Source organism: Alligator mississippiensis, chromosome 1, assembly GCF_030867095.1.
Source record: "Alligator mississippiensis isolate rAllMis1 chromosome 1, rAllMis1, whole genome shotgun sequence".
Taxonomy (NCBI): Eukaryota; Metazoa; Chordata; order Crocodylia; family Alligatoridae; genus Alligator; species Alligator mississippiensis.
In genome coordinates this window covers 117,371,409-117,396,169 of record NC_081824.1, presented here as the reverse complement: position 1 = coordinate 117,396,169, position 24,761 = coordinate 117,371,409, and positions in this window count along the sequence as shown.

Here is a 24,761-nt window from a genome sequence, read left to right as displayed (position 1 = left end):
CTAAGTTTAAAGAAATCAAAATGATAAAGTCTAAAAACAATGTTTTGCAAACAAATTCTGAGATTTTTGACTTTTTGTCTTGGTTTGGGACAAAACCAAATTTAAAAATCTGAGAATTTTTCAGTGGGGCATGAGATGCTACTGTGCAGTGATTACTGTGCATTAATTTACTACTTGTATAATCAAGCAGTAAATAAATGTGTAGCAACCAGAGTTGCTGCACAATAGTGCTGGTGAATGCCCTTTTAGTAATGCTACTGCACAGTAGCCTAATAATACTTTGCAGTAGCATATTAGCACTTTTTGTGCTGTGACATGCTACTGTGCAGTATTATTCAGCTGCTGCACAGTCAGCATCCTGTGCAGACATGCCCAGTGGATGGAAAATAGTGGTGATGCATAGGGGTGCACATGCCCCCCCTGAGAGCACTGGTGCCCCCTGAGAGCGCCGGACAGGGAGTTGGGGCTGCCAGGAGAAGTGATCCCTGCAGCCCCCCCATGGTTGATTGTGCTGACCCAGAAGTGCCAGCGCTGCACTGCTAACACTTCTGGGTCGGCATGATTGGCCATGCCCTGCCACCCCCAGTCAGCACAATTGGCCACAGGGGAGACCCCTCATGGTTGCTGACTGGCTGTTGGGGGGGGCAAGTGCCACCTCCCCCCTTACTCAGGAGGCACCAGTCGCCCATGATGGAAAACCTGAATTCCAACCAAATATATTTCTAGTCCTTACATAAGTGGTCTTGTTGAAGCCAGCACATTTTTTGTCATTGATTGAAATGGGACCAGGGTTAGGAACTTTTATGTGTCTGTGTGTATGTTTAAATAAAAACATCTTTATTACTGCCATCTTTCTAAATACTCACCTTTTGTCTTGTTTCTCCACAACCATTCTTTATTTTACATTTTCCCATCATCCAATCTTGTCCATGTAGCATATTTTTTTAGATAAGCCAGGTTAGAATTTAGGAGCTTCTAGCTCAACTCCTGTCTTCAAACATTACCCTCCACAACTTCCCAAAGAGACACGTTATTTGCTAGATTCTTGCTCTCTAAAAGTCAATTCTCACGGGATCCTATCTCCTTAATCAAAGAATATGTGTGTTATCTGAAATTGTGTCTGACTAGGGAGGAGGAAGGGCACTAGAGGAAGGATAGTCCTGTGGTTAGGGTGTTAGCCTGGGCCTCAGGAGACCTATGTTTATTTCCTTGTTCTGCCACATACTTCCTGTATGACCTTGAGCGATTTACTTACAGTTCTACCCAAAATAAGACCTTTAGTATCTAAAGTGAGGCTGAGGTAGAATTCAGATGCCTAAATCCAAAATTATATTCCTGAAAATTTCTGTTCAGCAGGTACTCCCATCAGTAACATTAAAATCCACCAGGTGACTGCTATTGTACATGTGTGGAAGCATCTAGGTCTTTGCAGTTGGTTCCCAGTCTACTTCAAAGCCTGACGGGGTGAAGTAACTTGATGTTTCTTTGCCTATCTCACCTGAGTAGTTTGCATTGGAAGCCTTGTTCTGCAAATGCCCAGTGCATGCTAATTAGATGGGGCGCCCCACAAAATGCAGTGGCAGCTGCTGCTATTTTTTTTAAATGCAGCCACAAGAGAATGCACCTGTTGCCTTTTATCCAATAGTTCTGTGGTTAGCGCACTTATGCAGGATGAGAGACCCAAGTTATAGTCCATCCTCTAAGTGTAGGCATAGAGAACCCACATTTCTCACCTATTTGTGTAAAGTTTAAATCACCATGTATCAGTCTGTTTTGGGATCAGGGCTCCCTTGTTGAAGCCATGTTACTGGGCAGAAAAGAATTAAAAATTCAGTAGGCCAAAGAGAGAATGTAAGATTTTCTGGTATACTGGTTAGGGCAGTCTCTTCGGAGAACACTCCATGGTCTGCTGATTCATTTTTTCCAACGACTGTTTTGCAAAAAGTACATGTACAATTTTCAGAGCAATGACTTGAATGTAGGCCTCTCACATAGCATTTGCTTGCCTTAACAAGTAGACTAGTGGTCTAATACATTTTTTTTCCCCCACAGAATAGAACAGTTTCAATAGGTGGGGTAGAGAGTGCTTCCCTAAAGTAATGTTTTTATTATAAAAATAAATGCTAGGACTTCTTAGTCTTTAGCTTCGCAGGAAGTAGGAGAAAGAATCACTTATAGGAGAGGAAGGACTAGAACTTAGATCTCCTGTTTCCTGAGGGAGTGCTGCAGCACAACAGCTCGATAAAAATGGGTAGAGGAGAGCAGATGTCTCCTCTCCTGGTGGTTGTTTTATAAGACAAAAGTGACACATGTTCCATTTTTGGAGATAGCATATAAGCATCCGGAGAGGGCTGTAAATCCCAAGGGTGCTGAAGCCTTTCCCTAAAACTCAGGGTAAGGTACCTAATTCCTGGAGGGTGTGGGTTTTAAAACATACACCTGCTCTTAGCATCATCTGTTGACTGGTTCCAGGCAGATCTCTGCTTAGTATGCTGATTTTTGTGGACCTTATCCTAAGATGCCTAACAATTCCCATCTCCTGCACAGATTATATAGGTCCCTAAACTGGATTCTGAATTCCTCTGTAGTGTTGTAGCTGTCAACATTGCAATATCTTTTAGTCATTGCAATACTTTTTAGTCCCCTAGTTGCTTTATGCCTCAGTTTCCAATGTAGAGTTTCTTTAATGTAGAGAATAGCGATAATAATACACCAGTGGCTTCTCTATTTACAGTTAAATGATTTCACCCCTCTCACTTCAGATCTCTTAGTATCCTGCTTCAATAATAGTTTCATAAGAAGAAAAAAGCCTAACTTTTCTTTTATAAAAATAAATGCTAGGCCAAAGTCTGCCTTTAGCTACATCTGTGTAACCACATGCTTGACTCATAGGGTTTTTTGTTCTGCTACTTAAACACTGTAAACAGTGCGTGGCAACCTGTTAACCCAACACTGATCTCCTTTACTGATATGTGGCCAAAGATACTGATTTTTCAGCAAGGTGGCTTAAAAAACCAAGTTATGTTCATTTTCAAATACATTTTACAGTTTATTTATAGTGTGAAATATCTTGCAAACTCTCATATTTCCCTTAGTTTTTCCTTTGTGACCTACTACTCAGTCCAACCCTCCCACATATTTATTTTGCTCTAGTTTTGACCTCCTTTCTCACCTCTCTTTTGCTCCCTGCCACATTTTCAGGGAGAGTTTAATTTAAGTCACATCATCTTCCTGGGACTCTTTCCTAGATTACGCTGAAAAATATGCTTCTCCAGTTCAAATTTTTACCACTGATTCCCTTCATGACATCTTTTGTTAAATTGCAGCCTGGACTTCACTAGGGGAGATAAACAAATGTATTTTAAGTCATATTAATAAAATGTTGGTGAAAACAAAGTGGTGGTATATTTAACCCCTATAGCTGATCATGCTAAACTCTAAGGGGGAGCAGGGACTTTTAATAGAAAAGATTTTTTTTAGTATGAATTCATTATGTGAGCAGAACAGAAACTGATTAATAATTACTCTCGTGTCAGTCTCCTGTACAGCTGGTGTCACAACTGACATCAATCCATACGTTGGCTCAGAAATGCTAGTTATTTTCAAATATGTTTTACATTTCAATTGCAATGTTAAAAGAAGGACCCTGGGTTTTATACTGAGCAGTGAATAGGAATTAAAACAACCATTTCCTTATCTTTTATGGGATTGTAGTCTGGATTATTAATATGGGGTAAAAAGATACTTTTTCTCATGAAGTCAAGGCCTTTGAAGCGTACATTTATCCAGGTGCTTAGATAATCCCCATCAGTGAACATGATTATGTCTTACTGCATAAAAGGTGGGTTTTGAGATGGCTAATTTAAGATAATTATATGAGTGTAAAATCCTAGTGCAGTGAAGGGAAACTCCAGGTTGGGTACTGACCCCCTTAATCACAATGAGGTAAAACTAGATTGTCTGAACTCTACTAGTACTTTACATCAAGATAGTTATCTCAGATTAGTTATAGCAATGTAATGTCTTCTTTGCAATGAAGACCTAGCCTTTGAGTACCTCATAAGTGCAAAAAACTATAAATAAAATCAGAATTGGCCTAATAAATTTACACTTTCTACTTCCCTTGTCACTTTTCCATAGTAGTGTTAAATTTAGTTGATTTCTAAAAGTCTTTGGTGCCTCTGAATTTCATGGGTTGTATTACATGCCATTGTATTAGATAATAACCTGACAAAGCTATATACTGTCTCTGTCTTTACTGATCTTTAAAGCTTACATATGCAGACTAACCAAATATGTGACAATGCCAGGAAAATGGAACTAATATATACGTAGTTACAAAGTGGGGTAGGGGGGTGGAGAGGGTTAAGAACATAAAAAAGAATTCTGTACACCCAAGAGTAGCATTGAAAGCTTTCAGTCATTATGATGAAATAGTTGTTAAATGGAAAAGCAATATATAGCATCAATTTGAAAATGAGAACCTCATTATTCCACATAACCCTGTAGGGTATATCACTACAGTGTGATTGTCAAACCTCCTAGGGTGCCTGTAAATGTGCAGGAACACTGCTCCGATGTGTTGTAATTACAGCATCTCGGAGCTGACTCTATTCATCTTGATTAAACAAGTCTGCTGAAGTGTGCTAATTAGTGTGCTCCAGCAGCATTTGCGTCTTGTGTATTCAGTGTCCCTGAGCTTTGAAATGGTGGCAGTAGTGCTTTAACTAAAGCTCTCTGGACAAGCTTTAGTTAAAGTGCCCCCACCACCATTTTGAAACGTGCAATGCTGAATACACAAGATGCTGTGGACATTTTAATCAGAGAGGCTCTGACAGCTGCTCTATTTAAAGTGCCCCCCCCCCCCGCACCTATGGAGCATGTGTAAAGATGCCCAGAGCCTGATCCAAAGCTTATTGAAATCAATTAATACACTTGACTTTAATAGGGTTTGGATCAAGCCCCAATTAGTTTCTCTTTCTGAATCTGTCATTGACTCACTAAAACTCCTTGAACCAGTCACTTGGGGAAATCTTTTCTAAAAAGTCCCCTAATTGTGTATGCTTCTGTTTTTAGGTGTCCAATTTTAGACACCTACTGGTAAGTATCTCAAGCCAGATAACTATAAACATAGGCAGGCAAAATTAGTGGATACTTATGACTATTTCTGTCTTACCTGCTGTATACAAAATTTACCTCTAATATAATCCAAATGGCATAGATATGTTATTTCAGGGCTGAACTATATTTATGGAATTCCTTGAGCTCTTCAAAAGAAAGGAACTATGACCAATTTTTGTAGACTTGAATGCCTTAAGTTAGGCATCTAAAATAAATGGCTGGTTTTGATGAGGTCCTGCTGCCTCCATGGTAGTTGATAGAAATTAAGATTGCTCTGTTACTCTGAAAACCAAAGAAGTTATATAGTGGCCTCAGTGTGGCCTCAGTAACTTCAGGCATCTTGAACACTTGAGCCTGTTAGTGCAAAATATAATTATCAACATAAGGAGTTTTGAGCTAGAATTTAGGTAACCAAGATCAGGTCTGACATTATGGATGCATGCTGTAATTACGAATTACACTGGGACTATTGTCTCACTAGGGGGTCGGACTTGATGATCTATTGAGGTCCCTTCCGACCCTCACATCTATGAATCTATTTTCATTACAGCTGTTTACATAAACATTTACATTTCAGACACATTGTGTTAATTGATTAATTGTTTTCTTTTTCTTCCTTTCTGGGTGAGGGGACTCATAATTTGATGACTGCTTTATCTGGCTGCTGTTCTTATCACTATCACGGATATAGACGTAAAAACAAGAGAAAATATTCAAAACAAAGAAATCCACAAGAAAAAGAATCTGACTCATGAAAGGGATACCCCTACTTTCCCTCTTGGTAAAAATGAATCACTACTGTATGTGAGACCTAGGTACAAAAGTTTAGCTGTAAATATTGCTTTCTTTTTCCCCGTTTTTTTCTGTTTTAATCTTGCACCTACAGGTTTGTGGTTATTATGAAACATAAATGACATTTACTTCAATAATATCCACAGAAGGCACAACTTTCACTAAATTCAACCAACAAACCTGGAAGTTGTTTTACTTTCCCCTTGTTTTGTTCAGTTGCTTTAGCAACTGAAGATTCAATGATTTGTCCTTGAATGTAAAAGCAACATTTCCCATTTGGGGACTAATTGTGAGCTCCATACTCAGCCAATATTCAGTGGGAATTTTGCTGGACTGAGTAGTTTCAAATGGGCCTCTTGGAGGAAGTAGAAATCATGGAGAATCCCCTAACATTCTGCCTTTCGATGAGCAAGTATAGCTATTAGTAGTGCAATCCACGATAGTAAAAGAAAATGCTTTTTCACTGTGTGGGTCATGGAAACTACAATTTTGACTACAATGTCCATCAAAGTCATCAGGAATCTTTCCATTTACTTTGAGTGATGCCAGATTTGGCCATTTTTCAGGTCAAACATATAGGTTGATAGATTGTTAAATGTGAAATGTGCAAATAAAAAATATCATTAGTAGATTTTCAGATAAATGCCATAGAAACCAGAATTCTATTTTTTTCTGTTCTTCTTTTAATAAATAATTCCAACAAGCTCAACACATTAGCATAGTAGGCCGTATGCTCACCTGGTTTATGTCAGCAAAGCTCCATTGTTTCCAAGAGAGCTGCACTTATCTTCAGCAGAGGATAAGGTGCATTTTATTTAAATTATCTAAGTGCAAATTAATGTATAAAAATAGTATCTAAATGACAATATGTTCTTCAAGCATAGCTGCTATAACTGAGCAACTCTTGACCTAGGAGCCAGGAAATATGAGTTGAAGTACAGCTTATCTTCTGCTGCACACAGTTGCTGAAACAAAGCTTCAAAAGCTATGAAAGATGAAGTGAATGGGAAAGAGATTAAGATCATTGTTCTGACAGATGAAAATGACCTTTGTATTTGACTCAGAGTTGAAAACCAAGAATTCAGCAGTTATCTCCAATATAGGATTGTGAACTCAAGCCATAAATACAGAACAAAATTTCTTTGACCTTTAATCTTTGACTTTTGAGAATCAATAAATTACTGAAAAAAGTTAAATGGGGGAATGTTAAGAAGCAAAGTATAGCTGTACAACAATAGGCAACACTGCTGTTAATAGCATCTCTTTTTTTTTCTATAACAAAAATTTTGAATTCAGTACTGACAGGTTGTGAGCAATGTTCAGGTTTGTAAGTCTGGCATAGGTGAGTCATAATTATATCGTGATGAAACTTGCCCAATTCATAGAATTGTCAGAAAACCTATAGCTAATATATTACATTGAATATCTTTCAAAAACAGTTTTTATGTGTACCACTATCTTCCTTACTCAACCACTTTTCCATTTTCTGTTAAAAAACTCAGGTCTTTGAAAAGAGAGGCCATTTGTTCTCTTTTAAGAGCTGAAGGAGTATAGTATTTTTAAGTGTGTTTCATGTGTCTCAGCTTCCCACTTTATAATGACAGAGTTAAATCACAAGTTTCACATTAATTCCAGTCTAACAGTCATTGAAAGATAAATCATTTCACTGTGGATAAGGAACAGAAGACAAGGATCAGTGAAGATTAAGTGAGTTTAGGAGCAAAGCGTGGCATATAGCAGGTAAGTCAAAAGGAGAGAGAAACAAGTTAGTTGCATGGAAGAGGAGAAGATGGAGAGAGAGAGAAGCAGGAAAGACTATATCAGCAGAAATGAGAAAGTGAAAATGGGATGGGAAAGAGAAATAGAGAAAAACTGCCTGTCTCCAGACTTTTGTGGAAAATTTTCAGGCCCTCAAACATACATTCATATTTTAGTAGCACTATGGTAATGGGTGTTGCAGTCACCCAGGGCTGGTAATAGGAAGGGGTAAATGGGGCAGTTGCCCCAGACCATATGCTCCATGGGACCCCATACATTGGAACAAAACTCAATAATTCATTTTTTAAACCAGGGGGCAGAATTGCAATTAAACATTTTGTATCTTTACTTCATTTTTTAAAATACATTTGTGCATTTATGATTGAAGTACATATTATTATTGTCTGGTATTTCTTTGTGACAGTGATAAATCACCAGGTTCCTAACTGTCCAGGCTGTTAACTGCCCAAGTTTCACCTCTGCCCCAGTTCCTGTAATCTGTAAGGTCAGCAACTCTCTATTGAATACAAGAGCTGTGGTACCCAACCATTGCTGGTTCATATGCAACACAACAGAGCAAGTAAAATACCATGGGCAACCCCCTGCATTGCTGTCCCCATCAACCTCAGTTTAATTTTTTTAATTTTCAGTGGCTATGAGCAATGATAGAGGGTCTTATGTGTCTTATTTTGCCTGTAGGCCCTGGCTTGGGGACCACTGCAATAAAGGAAAAGCAGCAAGACTGCTCCAAGAAGATTTATTTTGAATTCCTGAGCCTCACTAGATCCATAGTCACTTGAAACAAAGCCTTTATTATTGTTGTATTATTTATGGTGGCTATTTTTAAAATCACAAAGGATAGATAATTGCCCAGCTCCAACTGAAAATCAAATCAATGGGTGCTGGGCACCTAACTGCTGTTTGTGCCTTTCAATTGCATTATTTAAATAGTAGAGAGAAAATGAGTTGACAGAAGAGGTCAGCCAAAAAAAATCTAAGACTTTTTCACTTTGCAGGTGCTGGATGATGAGGAGAGTGAAAAAAATGAAGGGGCATGAGGTGAATTGTAAACCCTATTCCAATGCTGGGTCTAAAAGAAACTTGAAGTAGGTTTGTGGTGGGGGAACAGATTTGTGGAATGTATCAGTGGGTCTGTATGAATAAAAAACCAACTAATTTGATGGGGGTGCGTTAACAAAAGGTATTACACGTAATGCCACGTTTCATATGTTACAACCAATTATTGCTTCCCATGTTGTAATGTGACTGGTGAAAAATTTGTGGAACTGCACTCCTGTCTTCTGTGATGTAATCCAAGCAATTTAATCTGACTCATAGTACCATATTGGAGATGTCAGTATAGGTCTTGACATAAAACTGTTTTATACTCATAATTTTGACAAAACAAATGGAGGCTTAGCATGAGGATTTAAAAGGAAGAGAGAGATTGTGGTTGACCACGCAATGTTCAAATTATCCATTTTCTTATGAACAAAATACATTAAACTAATCAAATTGAGAGAGACAGGTAGCAGTGTTAGTCTGAAGTCAAGCAGAAGGCAGGGTAGTACAGCATCTGCTGAATTAAGTCATGGCTTATGAAATCTTATGCCATACATCTCTGATTTAGTTAGTCTATAATGTGCAAATCCATCCTACTAATCAAAATGACATTAGGAAGCAATCCAGGATTTTGATTTATTTTTAATAAAAAGAGTCTTTTTCATTAGAGCTGAAACAACTGCTCCCCTGGCACCAATTATAATGGATATCCAGGGACTAAACTCCTTCCCCAAGTTTAGGGGTTTCCTTCCCCAAGGCTCTTGTTCTCACAAGGGTATAGAGGAGGAGTGAGGAAAAGCTTCTCTTAGAGAGCGACCAGGAGGTAAAGTTCTACCCTACGGTGCCCTATGACAATGGCTCACTGGTAGAGAGAAGGTTAGAGTGGCATCCTGGACTTTGTTGCATGGTAGTTCAAGCAGGTGTATTTTGCTTATCTATTTATTTTGAATCATATCATGTTTTTATTTAGTTTTGTTAAAATCTGTTGAAGTCAAACTCCTGATCATAAACACATGGGAGATAACCTCTCTATGTGAAAGGCTTTTGTTGTTGTACTATTTTGAGAAATTGTGCCAATTTTCAGTTCTCACAGGAGATTTCCCTTGATATGTATGATATAATGTGCTCTTTGGAACAGTTCTTCAGAAGCCCATACTCAAGTTTTATTCCAGTTCCAGCCAGCTGGTTCATCAGTAGAGCATTCTAGTTGGAGAATGAACAATTTGTTACTTCAAATGCCTTTAGGTTATAGATTATCTGTGAGGTTTTGGCTGAATATCAATGGGTGGTTAATGGTAGGATGGACGTAGAAGATACTGTTGCCTAGGAGTACCCAAAGGCCACAACCAGAGGGAAGATAGTTTCACCCTCTCTATTCAGAAACATAGAGCGTGGATTATGAAAACTCTTAAAAGGAAAAGCTTAAGAGTTATAGTAACCACATATTATTACTAATTGCCCGGACACTTTGTGAAATTTGATTTCATTGTGGGTGTAACTTAATTTGCTCTTGGCAAACAAGGCAGAATGCTTAATTCAACTTAACAAAAATACAGTTTTTTGAGAGAGGAAACAAGACTGACAGAAATTTGGCATATCAACAAAAAGAAAGAAGACAAAAAGAAAAGGATTAGTGAAAATGAAGATCAAGGGAGGATCAGACATATATTGGCTACAATCCAGGAAACATTTGTTACATTTTATAAGCGACTCTATTCTTCCCAAGCCTGTAGAAAGGAGGAACTAGCTGATCTTCACCTAAAGGGATATTGACCACCCTGTATGCTAGTGAACAGATGTCCCTCTAGCTATCAAAAAAAGTGTTGATCGCAGTACTGTCACTGAAACTGAAAAAACTGCCAACTCCAAATACATTAAAACCTAAATGGGAGATTCATAAAGAATTTTCATGTAGTGATTTTTTTTATTTGTGTAGTGGATAATAATACCCTCTACATGGACAATAATGTACAGTGCATTATGCATGAACTAATTCTGTTTATAACAGCTTTTATGGACTATCCTTTCTGGGTAGGATATAGATACAGTTTATGGGCTAGATTTTCAGTGCTTTGCCTTGCTCCTTAGGAACTGTTTTCACGCATGTGAAATAGGTTACTTTTCTGATTTGGCAGAGTTTTATCGCTCCACTAATTTTCAGAAAGTTTTGCCTCATTTTCAACTGGTGTAAGTGACTACACAAAGTTAGGGTTACTATATTTCCAGTATCAAAAAAGAGGACATCTTTGAGGGGGAGGGCAGAAAGGGGCATATGATTGGGGGGGGGGGGGGGACAGTGATATGCCCATGCCCTGCCTCTGCCCCTCACTCCTAAGTCCCTGCCCCCCTCAGACCTGCCAGCCACCCCTCACTTCCAACCCACAGACCTCTGCCCCTCAGTGCTGCCAGTGCCCCTCACTCCTGATCCACAGCCCCCTGCCCTCCAGCCCTGCCAGTGCCCCACACTCCCGAACTGCAACGCTCTGCCCCACTCCAGCCCTGCTGCCCAAGCAGCTCCTGCGTTGCATGTCCACGCACCCCCCCCCCACACACAGTGTCTCTCTACCTGACTGGGGCCCACACGAGGAACATGTGATCCCCAACAGCCAATCACCTTGCCTGCTGCTCCCAGCCCCAAGCAGCCAGCCCAGGAAAGCAGAGGAAGAGCAAAAACCCAGGCATTTGCTCTCATTTTAACAAGTCAACTGGACACAAGGACAGAGGTCCAAAAAAGAGGACATGTCTGGAAAAACTTGGATGTATGGTAACCCTGCCAAAGTACCAGGCAGTGGAGAACCTGTACCTGTGCACAAGAGATGATATTTTTTGTAATGCAGAGAACCCAATCACCTCTCCACTATTTAACAAATACATTTCCCACCCTTCTCCCCTCCCAGCCTGTGTCTCACCCACTAACTCCTCAGTTTTACATCTTCACTGACTGGCTTTCTTGCATGCATACCAACCTCTGGCTCCTTTATTATTCATTCCATCCAGGAAGAGCACACACCAACTGCAGATGCTTCCTCAGCCTGATGGGTATTTATACCCGAAAGCTTGCAAAGAAGAATTTTTCCAACTACTTGAGTTGGTCTAATAAAAGATATCAGATGGACCCAAAGAACCTTGAGAACCCAAACAGAGTTTTAGCACTACTTAAAAGATCATGTATGTGCTACATAATACCATGTGAACTTTCGCCACTGGGATGAGCTTCATTCAAGGGAGATAAATTCTGTTCAATTTAGTAGAACTTGCCCCCTCCCCCCCCCTTTTTTTTTAATTTCCTTTATGGTCATGAGAGCAGCCTAATTATCAAAACATCACATTAGGAGGAAAACCATTCATAGTGTAGAATGTACCCCAGTGTACAATCCTACACTGCATATTTACAGAGTTTTAGTCAATAATTGTAAGAGGAAGGAGATGTACCTGCTCTGTGGATTCTTGGCTTATAAATTTTTAGAGGAAAAAATATTATCTATTTGGTCAATCCAGTTCAATATAAAACGTCATCAGTGGGAAAAAAACCTACCCTTCCACCCAACCTTTTTGATACAAAAGAAAATTGTTTGTAGCTATTTTATTGTTTATTAAAATGGACATTAGGACACAAAAAGGGCCTATAAGATCAACAGAATTTTTTTTGCCTTAAATGGACTTTGGATGATGTCTGGCTGTCCAACTTCTAAGTGGCTGGGGGCCACACACTCTGTGGACCGCATTGGTTGGGGCCACACACCACACAGATTGCACCAGCCCAACCTGCGGGCATCCCTCTGATGTACCACATGTGCAGTGCAGGCAGCCCACCCTCAGCTCCCCAATTACAGGCTCCCCCATGCACCACATGTCCAGGTGCCCTGACCACCCTCAGTTCCCTGGATGCAGCCTCCTGTCTTGCACCATGTTGCATGGGCACCTTGGGTTGTGGGGTCCCCTGGCACTATGGGCTGTGCTGTGCCATACCTCACCACTGCCTGGGTTGGGTGCAGAAAGTGAAAGTCAAAGGAGACAGGAGGAGCCTGCAGCCCATGGCTACTGCTGCAGCTGGAGTAATGGGGTGAATGGCAGCTGGATGGCAATCTGAGGGGGCTGAAAATCAACCTTTTGCAAGCTGCATGAGGCCCCCCTGGGGTACCAGTTGGACAGCCATGTCCTGTGTGCTACAGAAGTGTAATGTTACTTTCACAGGGTAATCGGGGGCGGGGAGGGGGGGAGGGAGGGAGTGACACACATTATTTGCAGTAGAGCCATAAAAACTTTTATTCTCACAAAAATTTGTACTGCTTTAAAGCAGTACAGCTTCAAGTATGGACACAGTTATAAATCATAAAGGTGCTTATAGCAGCATATTTCCTAACAGGTACATCGATAACCAGTATTGTTGTAATTACTTTTTTGCCTATATAGCTGTGACTACTCCAGGGGTTATGCTGATTTACCTATAAATCTTACTCCAAACAAAATAGTTAAATAGCTACAAGAATTATGTGTAGCCTATGCTTTGATTAGGAGACTATGCCTGGAAGTCACACACTATTATACTTAATTTTGAGAATAAACTTTAATTCTCTGTGGATTAGATTTTATAAACTTCCCTTTTAAATCCAGTTGTTCATCTTCATTAGAAAATTGATATAATTTTAGAGGATCCTGCATGTAAATTTAATCCATTGTTACAAATTGTTTTAAATTGTTCATTGCAGAATGATTATATTATATCTCCCATTAAAAGAATAATGGTATGTGCACACACCCACCCACACCCACACCCACACACCATATGTATCAGGGGTGTAGGTAGTAGCCGTGTTGGTCTAAGGACATAGGCAGACAAGGTTGTTTAAATCTGATATCTTTTATTATTGTTGGTCTAATAAAAGATATTGGATTTACCCAAATAATCTTGTCTGCCTATAACATATATAAACATTGGTGGGTAAATGGGTTATAATACAAAGAAAATGGGTATAAAGATTTATTCCAAATGAACCCCAAACTCTTTTGAACTCTAACAAATGTAGGTGTATTTTTGTACTCCTGTAAACTTTCTGGTTTTGGTCAGGAGGGGAAGCAGTTCAGAATTAATATAAAAAGAATCTTCTGGTTGCATTTTTAATTTTGTCCATACGGTACAAGCTATCATGCTGGAAAGCATAGGTAAGCATAATATCATGGTTAAAACATGCAGAATGGAGAATGCAGAATGCAAAACACTCAGTCCATTTTTCAAATTTGTATCTGACCTCTGCTGGAATTGAAATAAAGCTTCAAAAGTGTAGCTTACTACAGAAATATGGCTTAAACACAGTTCAGTCGGGTCTACATTGCAGAACGTATGTTTTTGACTCTGTTACTGGACCATTTTTTCTGTAGTACAGACAGGCTTTTTGGCTTACTTTAGATAACAGCCAACATCACTGGAAAATTCATGAATGAACCTGGGTACCTAAGTTTTCCAGTCATTCTTCCAAACAAAGAAAGTTTGGAGCAGTTTCAGATGCTTATCTATATAATTTTTTAAGTGGTTCACTCATTACTAATTTATAAGACCTACATATCATTCCAAAGTTTTACTGAGTGAGTTTTTCTTGAATCTAAAATATGCAAGAACAGAGATAGATGAGGAAAAATGTGGGGTTTTTTTAAACTCTCTGAGAAAAAGCTAATTTTATACAGTTTAGCTTGCTACTGTAAAATAAACGCTATTTTTGTTGTGGTAAGAGAAACTGGTTGAACAATTAAAATATTTTTTGAATAATTAGTCAATTAAAATACTCATATTTAACATTCAGTATTATTATTTGCAACAGCACAATCAATCAGCTCTTGCTGAAACAATTAGTACGAGTAGTCAGATTCTGATATTTCTTTTAATATACTTATCTGCTTGGCCCAAATATCAGGGAGCAGAATTAAGGTTCTTTGAATCTTTAACTGTGCAAATGCAAACTGATCTTTCTTGTGTCTTTGGTTTCAAACTAGAAAAATGCTGAAATGATTACTTCAGTTTGCAGTAATTTGCAGTTTTCAAAATATTTATTTATCTAGATTGATAAACCCTATTTTTTTCTGCTCACTCACCAGCCTGCTTGTCTGTCTCTTTCCCTGATTCTCTCCTTCTCTCTTTTTTTGTGGCTGATCAATTTTTACTGGACTGAGTGGTTTTTATTTCTTAGAATTAAATTGGAAGAAAAGAAATACATTGTTCCTTTTGTATAAACTGTCAACGGTAATATATATTTACCCAAATAGTTGATTTAAAAAGCAGAGGGCAACTGAGTGAGCACTCTTTCTGACCCAGTAATGTAAAATGGCAATTTTCATTATTTCTTTTTTGGCAGAATTGGGCTGGGAATTTTGAGAGAATGTGTTTTTCTGCGATATGTCCACTAGGTCCTTGGTCAAACCAAGCAAGAAAAGGCGAAGACAGAACATATCTGGGCCTGATGGCTTAGTATTGTACTGATATCTTTCATTGCTAAGACCTTATCTACATAGAAACATTTTTGAGGGTAAAATGAATGTATGAATTTAAATTAATATAATTTTAAAAGGCTAACTCCCAAGCCTATATACTCTTTTTTGATACAAAGATTATCTTTTCTAGTTAACATCATGGAGTTCCTCTACACGTGCTCTGACACAATCTGATTAGACTGCTTTGGAGCAGACTCAATTAATCGCTAGGCCTGCGAATGCCCCAGCCCCACCTCCCTTAACAGTTCCCCACCCATTAGTCTCAAGGGTTTCCTCCCCACATTGTGCAGACCCCAGTTGGAGGGCTGGAGCAGGAGTCCATTCCCCTCTGCCTGCCTACCCTGCAACTGATGGGGGGGCAGGGCTGGGGAGTTTGCAGCTTGGGGAGCTGGGAAGCATGTGTGAGTGCCCCCTACTTTCTGGCCTTGGCCAACTGATGAGTGAATGTGTATTGTGTTTGTTAATGGTCCAATCTATGCAGCTTAGAGAAAGCTAAGTAGATTTAGTTGATTCTGCCTTGGGCTTTTTGACTGTCTGTACTAGCCTTAGAGAAGGCCCTTCCAAGGTCAATGTGTGGAGTACATTTACAGAAAAATACGATGAACCTCAGTCTATGGCTCAGCTTACTATATCTGTTCTAGAGATGAAAAAGACTACAGAACTGGAGGGTCTTATTGAGGAAAGCAGCCTAATTGTATTTTTAACGATTCTTTGAGAATAAGCAAAGTCAATTTAGCCAACAAAGATTATTAGCACCTTAAAAAAAATCATTAGTAGTGAATCATCAGACCCATTTACAATGAGTCATAAGCAGTCAGAGTTTTCATCTACCAAGGTATTTTTTCTCAAGGAATACCTTTTTTTTGTAGTTTTCAGTTACTGAGGCTATAAGTCCTGAAATTTCCACAGCAGTTCATACTATGAGTACTTCTGGTACAGATTGTCAGAATTAACTGATCAGGCAATGCTGTGCTGAACTGTGGTGCATTTTGCATAGGTTTTAAACCAGTCAAAACAAAGATAATTGAATTCACCTCAGTATTGAGTAAGGTGTGTAGGCAAAAGTCTGTGCCTACCCCTAAGAATCACTTTCTTGTTGATTAGGCAGAAGGCAGGGCAGGGTAGCACCTTAAAGACCTCATATGCACTTCAGAGATGCATGAGGTTTTGTAGGCAATGATCTACTTTGTCATTTCTTTCATTGTTGCTTAAGTTTATGCCTCTCAGAACCTGTTAGTCTGTAATGTGTCACTCTGCCCTACTTTCTGTGGGTCATCAGACTAGCACAGCTTATCGCCTTTGGCTCAGCCCCCTTTTCTTTTTGATTGTTATAATATGTATTGCTTGGACCTTTTCCCTGAAGAGAGCTGTCATCATTGTCTATATTCACCATGCAACTTAGATCTGTCTCAGAGATCTTTGAAGCCAATTAGAAGAATAACACTGACTTCTCTGGTCTTTGGATCAAGTTTCTTATGCAGCACAGCCACTTTAAGAGGTCAGCAAGTAGAGCAATTGCCCAAGGCTCCACATCATAGAGGACCCTATGAGGTTAGATCATATCCACAGGCCAGTAATGGTAGTCATCCAGTGTGCAAGTGGGCAGAAGGAGGGGTGTTGTAAGTGGGTTACCCAGTCTGTTAGTTTCTGTAGGCGGGTTTTGCTCCCTGAGGAGTTCTGCAGCCCGAGTAACACAGTCTTTAGCAACAGACAAGCCAACAAATAAACAAAACCAAACCCTTCTGCCCTGTCCTGGACACTGGAGAAAGAGCCCTGTCATGTAGTTCCCAGCACAACAGCCTGATCTCCTTCTATGAAGCAGTTGCATTCACAGCTTGCTCCCTCCTCCCTTGCTTACACTTCTGGGAGCTTTATAAAGTTCTTAGCAGTGCACTCCCAGCCAATCCAAACGCTCTGAATCTGGACTTTCTCAACAGGGTTGGCTTCTTTCTCTTAAAGGGAACATCTGTATGTTACAGGTTATATGTCTGTATGTTACAGGGGTACAGGTTGTGGCCTTTTTGGTCTAAGGACATAGGCAGACAAGGTTCTTTGTGAAAATCTATCTTTATTAGACCAACTCAAATCTGTATGTTAAGGCCTATACGTTAGCATTCTTCCCAGGGCCCCACAAGCCTAACACAAACTTTGTGAAGCAGTAACCAGGTGAGTCTGTACTTTGTTGTTGCAGTATTTAAAAGCCTTAATGCAGAGGAATATGGCTATATTTTTTACCCTTATCTTAATAGGCACCTGTGTGATGAGACCACTTGAGTTTCAACAATAGCAGTTCTTTGTTGGGGGTTGCTGTGGTGAATTCCAGGTTGAGTTGTTCAGCCCTTACGATCATCAGACTACAATCACCCTTTCCTACTTTCACAAGCACTTTGAAATATCCATAGAGTTTTCTGTTCTGATATTTTCAATCCCTGGTAGGGGTTTTAAAGTTAAAGATTTTTAAAGGTAGCTTTTCATTTGTATGCTTTGAACTTACTTTTATACCATGTATGTTATGCTTATGTATTTGGAATGTTTCATTATTTTAACTATTAATGTAGAAGGATACTTAACGCATGTAATTTTTTACTGTTATTCCTTGTTATAACAGTCACAGCTGAACATAGTGGCTATGCATAGCAAATTCACCATGGAGTTTCTCGGGATATTTTCCTCTTAGCTATAAAAAACTACTTTTTTCATATCGTAGCTTGTAAACCCTGATTTTGTCATTCCTGTATGTTGCCTACTATTGCATTTAATAGTGTATTGAATATGAAGTTTGCAGATCTGGAGGGGGAAATGTTTGTTTTTGTTTTGCTAGTCCAGTACATTTGTAAATATGTAGGGCATGATTCTGCATGCACAATCTGCTTTAAAGTCAGCAAGAGTCTGAAGACAGGAGCTCAGGAACATGCCCATAATACAGATTTTGCAATAAGTGTTCCCACACCATTTCTCCTGGCATCTCCGGAGGAAGGAATGCATTTTGCTTGGAACTCTAGAATCCTGTGGAATAAGCCCGTAAGGCACCATTGTAGGCAGCGTAGCTTAGAGCAGACCAGATCATGTACTAACACCAGTGGCCAAACTTGGTCCCAGCTGCATATAACAGTGCAAATATAACTTTAAACATCTCTTGCCCCTTTACCCCACTCATTGGGTCTTGCATTTATTGCAAGGCTAGATCAGAAGAGCTGGCTCCAAACGTTTTTAATTCTTCATCTTTCATACACTTGTTTATTTCTATGGCACATATGAACTGATGTGGTCTAGAAATGCATTATCTCCTTTGTGTTATTCGACAGACTTTTGATCCATTGCTGACTCATGAAAAGAGAGTTGGCAGAGAAATTGAGATGGCCCATGTGTCTGGTCATGATAGCAATAAAAAACCAATGTCTTGGACTGAAAGTCTGTTTCAGCCTTTGTTTCAGAAGATACTTTTTCATTATCAGCCCTTGTTTTGGAACATGTTTTTTTAAATTAATTGACTTCAAATTTTGGCTTAATTTCAATTTAGAATGTATCCTCTTGGTACAGTATGTTGTTTCTTGGACTTACATTTAGAGCTCCAGTCTTGAGCTTTTCTGCCAGTATATTTGGAAAGGTAAGTCTGCAGTGTTTAAAACTATATCTGTAAAATTTGCATGAAGATGATCCTATATTTTCATATTCAAAGAAGTATTTGTGTGGTTAAAACAGATGTGTGAATAGATAAATATACATTTGTCCATTTTACACACACACGTATATCTGTGGATGTAAATGCAGTGTAAGCATCTGTAATGCAGAGGCAATCCAAATTGAAAATTCTTCTTTGCCACTTTATATTCATTGCATGCTGAGGAATTTTGATGGTGCACTATATAGGGTGATTTCCCAGTAGTTTGAATATCCTTTAATTCCATACAAAGAATAAAAAAGTTGTCATGCCAGATCTCCTCTCACTTACAGGTAAGCTCCCAAATATTCAACTATTCTGAGAATTCTCGAGTTCAGCTTCAGAATCTAAGCTTTCCTTTAAAAAAATTACTTTCTCTCATGGTTATGAAGAATACCTACCAAATATGAGCCAAGAGCAATAAATACATTATTGTCTGCCTGATTCCGCAAACTACCTGAAATAGCAGTATCAGAAATGTGAATTGGTTCATTCATTTTGAAATCAACTGAGGATAGGAGTTACATGTTCAATTTTTAGCACAGTGCTATTGCTGGAAATTTAACTCTTGCTATCACCAGTAAAATATTTACCTGGTCTTTTCAGGAACGTTCTATTTTCCTTATTTGCTTTGGTTCTTTTTATAAGTTTTTTTCAGTACATTTGGTACTATTTTACCCCCTTGACCTGGCTTTAGTCATTTGTCAATATCTGGTATGCAAGGTCTTTTAGCACCTGTTGGCTTTCTTGTTTCCCACACTTTATGAGATCATATGATAACACCTGCAGCATAGCTAAAGGCTTCTGCTAAAACAACAACCACAAAAGTAGTCTGTGGTTTTAAGTACATCACGTCGGGGTGACATCCAGGACTGTTGTGACACCACTTTCTTCCATGTCTGAAGCAAGAAAAGTGAATCATGTTTGGCTCTGTACTATTGCCAAAGGTCTACCATAAGATTAAAATGTAATAAGCGTCAAAGAGTTAATAGTTGTAGATCTGAATGATGCACAATACTAACCTGATACAATCTGAAGCCCTATGCATATTCTGAGATGGGCCCCTCCTCTGCTGTGGCTACAGCCTTAATCAGCCACACCATATCCGTGTTTCTGAGATAGTAATGGTAGGTCAGCCCACAGAAGATCTATCTTCTGCAATTCCTTCTCTTTTGAATGATGAAATCTATCTCTTTCCTGAATCACCATCCCCTGTCTTCAGACAAGCTGGGTCCAGAAGGACAAAGAATGTAGCTCCCAGTGTAGATTCTTCTCATTGAATCTTACATGCAATCCTCTGCTGGGATGGCATCTGTGATGGGTCGGAGGGTGGGAAGGGGCAGAGGCATATTTAAGAACTCCAGCTCCACGTGGTTGAATTCTTCATCTGCCTGGCTCAGCCAGTTGTTTTAAGATATCTAGTATTGTTTGAAAATACACATTAACAAAAAATGAGAGATATTGACAAATTTTAGTCAGAAACCAATTTCCAATACTTCCTGTTCAACGTTTATTATCCTGACTAAAACTAACAAAACAAAAATTTAAAGAGTATCAGACTTGCACTACATTCACTATGTCAAGTTCCATGCTAAGGGGTCATCTAGCTAACTCCTGATCCCCACAGTGAAGAGATACTTGACATTTAAAGACAGTTTCAGAACATAAAATGAAGTATGGGGTTGTGACTAGTGATAGGTCATCTTTCCCTAGAACAGAGAAGTTTCCAACTCTCATATTTTTCTATGAGTTTCACGATAGTTTGTGGTTTACTTAGGTTTTCCATGATCTCATGATTGTTGGCAGCAAACTGTTTTCCCTTGTTGCAAACAACTCATTGCTTTCAATTGGGCTGGCTAAAACCAATCTCTCATAAGTCAAGTTTGCTACCATACACAGAATCATACACTGGTAGAAGAATAGGACTGGAAGGCACCTTGAGACGGACGGTGATCAAATTTCCCTAGTTTCAGAAAGGGACACCCCACTCTTGCATGCTCAATTGTTTCTGAGCTCTGGTCTCAGCAAAGTGTACTGAGCCAGGGGAGGTGGTAGGGGCAGGGCATGGAGCGCCAGAGCATGGGAGATCCGAGGATGAAAGACAGTGGAGAGCGTGGCAGGAGCAAGAGAACACTGGAGAGGGAAGTGGAAAGGGGAGTTAAACAGTCCCATTTTTTCTGGGGCAAACCTGTTTAAACATCAGTCCTGGGTGTCCCGTTGAAACTGGACAAAGTGTTTGTTACATCAAACAGATGGGACACCTGCTCCAGGTATATAAAACAGGACAGAGAAAATAGGACACATGGCCACACTACTGAGAGTCTTCTATTTCAATCCTCTACTTAATGCAGTATTATCTCTGTCTAAATCATCCCAAACTTCCAGTGATGGAGAATCTAAAACCTCTTCAGGTAACCTGTTTCAGTACTTAATCGCCCTCATAGCTAGGAATTTCTCCTTAATATCTGACTTAATTGTACTCATTGAAGTCACAGGAAAGTGTCTCATTGACTTCAATCAGGACTTCGATCAAACATAAAAAGTGTTCTTTTTCTAGTTAAATGGATGTCTGTATTTACTTTTCTGTCCCTGTGGCTAAGGGCATGTGGGCTGAAAAACATGAGGTGGAAATAATATTGAAATCCCCTCTTCCCTTTGTTTCTCTGTGAGAAGGCCTCAAGGAACAGAAAAAAGCTTCCCCAGCCCAGACGAGTTTAACAAGATAACGTGAGCTGGGGGCTGAAGCCCAGTCTGTGATCTTCTGTAGGCCATTTATTTGATGAGCATAGTGACCTTATTGTTGGTGGCATGCAAAATTAGCAAGAATTGTCACAGTAAAATTGCATAACCAACCATTCAATATTCACTAGAACAAATTTCCACTAATGATTGGGAGCCTCTTTGAGAAATACCCTGTTGTGTGAATTGTTGCACAAATGAACCAAACACAATTTAAAAAGGAAAGGGTAATGCATCTTAAAATATACATTGTTAATTTATTTTCATGCCTGCAGTTTAGTTGTAAGCTTTTGTAATAAAATAGAAAATAGAATTGTGAGACAGTTGTATGATTAGGGCTGTGCTTTTAAGTAGCTGTATGGGGATCCCACGTATCTCTCTCACCCTGAATTCAGCACCTTGACCCCTCAGTCCTTCTTTGTTATCTCATCTGATACCCCTGCCAGTAAGTCACAGCAAACTTTAAATTTTTTCTACCTTCAGTCACCTTACCACTTGAAAAATTGTGTTCTGGCTTCACTTCCTGGCTTTCTGGTCTGTGTTTGGTTCACCAAACATTACGAGTAGCTAAAAACAGATAATGTGGAGCAAGGGTTCACCACAATCAGGAGGAGTAAGGCCACGGTCACTGGTAAGAAGAAGGAAATCACCAACTGCAGAAGAAAATTGTGGTAATTTATTAGGTATTCAAAAGCTGGGAAAGTACCTTGGTTGCTCATGGGCCTAATCATTGATCATACCAGAGGCCAGATCCAGATGTGTAGGCATGTGTGGTTTGTGATGCCACAAACCTCTTTGAAGCACCACAAACCATATGCCTGGCACATTAAAATGTGTCCCATGCTGCAAATTTGCAATATGGAGACAAAATCTGCTACCAGGAAATCTTGGTAGCAAAAAAAATCAACAACCCACCATGAAAAAAGCAGCATGGCACATGACACAAGAATGTGTGCTAGCAGGCATGGAGGCTCCATCCTCCTGGTAGACTCTCTGGCAGCTGGCCAGAGTATCTCCCCTCCTCTACTTGTCCCCCTGCTCCTCCAACATACTGGGAGCCCAAAGTAGTGGGGAGATGGTCATTTCCCTAGGGCATTTTGCCCTGTAGAAAACCCCATGTGCAGGGCCATTCACAGCAGCAAAAAGCTGTGGCAAATGCACACCCCTGCATGTGGGCATGCGCCCATAGGCTGCATCCACATGAACATGGACATTTGTTTCCCCAGGAACAAGAAGCAGTGGCATATCTTGTGCTGCTGCTATGTGTCCCCAGGGAATGTCTGTGTCACGCACCCTCTGGCACAGGCAGATTACCCTGGGTCGGGTAGGGGAGGCTGAGGCCAGCAACTATGCTGGCCCAAACAGCCTTACCTGGGACCTCAGGGTACTGCAGCTGCAGCACTCCTACTGCTCAGAGCCTGTCCAGCAGCTGGAGTGTGGCTTCAACCAGCTGGGCTTTTGTTTACGGGGGGTTTGCACTGTCCCCCCATTCACTGCCCCACTATTTTTTCGCACAGGTTTTTTGACCCCAGAATCTCCTGGCTGCTTTCGTAGAAGTATTGCCGGCAGTTATTGAGGGAAGTTATTATTCCCCACTATTGATTATTCCCTTCTATTCAGCATTGGTGAGGCCACATCTGGAGTAGTGTGTCCAGTTTTGGGTCCCCCACTGCAGAAAATATGTAGACAAATTGGAGAAAGTCCAGCAGAGGGCAACAAAAATGATTAGGGGGTTGGGGGACATGGCTTATGAGGAAAGTTTGAGGGAACTGGATGTATTTAGTCTGGAGAAGAGAGGACTAAGAGGGGATTTAATAGTAGCCTTCAGCTACCTGAAGTGTGTTTCCAAAGAGGATGGAGCTAAACTGTTATCAATGTTGGCAGATGACAGAACAAGGAGAAATGGTGTCAACTCACTGCAGGGGGAGTTTAGGTTACATATTAGGAAAAACCTTTCTGACTAGGATGGTAGTAAAGCACTGGAACAGGCTACCCTTAGAGGTTGTGGAATCTCCATTCTTAGAGGTTTTTAAGACTTGGATAGACAAAACCTTGGCTGTGATGGCCCTGCTTTGAGCAGGGGATTGGACTAGGTGACCTCCTGAGTCCCTTCCACCCCTAATTTTCCATTATTCTAAAAATAAGTGTTATATGTGATGATGCATCACATCATAGCTAGGGACAGAAGTTACAATAAACCGGTTTAAGTAATCGGAAATTGGTTTAAACCTGTAACAGAACAGAAGTTCAGTACATATAAACCAGTTTCAAAATGGCTGAAACTGGTTTAAAATAAACCTGGTTGAATGTAGTATCAGACTTAACTGATTTGGGTCAAACTGGTTTATGAAACTTCTGTCCCAGACCCCTTCCTAGTTCAAATTAAATCAGAGTCCCTCAGCATACCAGCATGCTTTCCAGCCCTGGGCTGCACTGTGCTGTTTGCTTCAACAGAGAAGGGTAGGTGGGTGGAGGAGGGAGGCAGGGACTGCTCCTCCCAGGCAAACCCCAGCTGGGGTCTGGGGAGAGGCAGGGGAGTTAAACTTCCCTTCCTCTGAGTACAGAGCTGCCCTGCTTAAAACTTACTGCTGGCTGTGACTGTGGACTCCAAATCCCAGAGGCACCAGGAAGCAAGAAGAAGAAGTGTTGAGCAACCCTGCTGCTATGAGTCTGAACTGAAAATCCCAGAGACCTTGGGGGCAGCGGGAAGAGGAAGCGAGCACACAGGCAATTCTGGTTATGTGCTAGAGAGCTATGCTCTAGTGGCCCCTCAGCTTCTGGCTTGAGCCACTGTAGGTATGTGGCTGTATTTCCTGAAACAAAAGTGAACGTCTGCCCAGTTGTTTCACAGCTTAATCTCTGCAGTTCAGACTAACCTGCAAAGACTGAATTGATCCAGCCTCGGGCTTTTTGACTGTCTATACTTAGCTCGTCTGCACCGCTGCTTTCAGAATGCTAAATCTGCCCATGCCTTGCACACTGGAATTTTGGTCTGTGAGTGGGGCTCCAACATATTACTGCAATATGTAACTAATATTAGTTACATATCGTAACTAGTAAATAATAATAAAGAATGCTTCCATTATGCTCCATCATTCTGCTGAGCCACAGCTGTGTATTTTTGTTCAGAGACCCACCCCTTCTG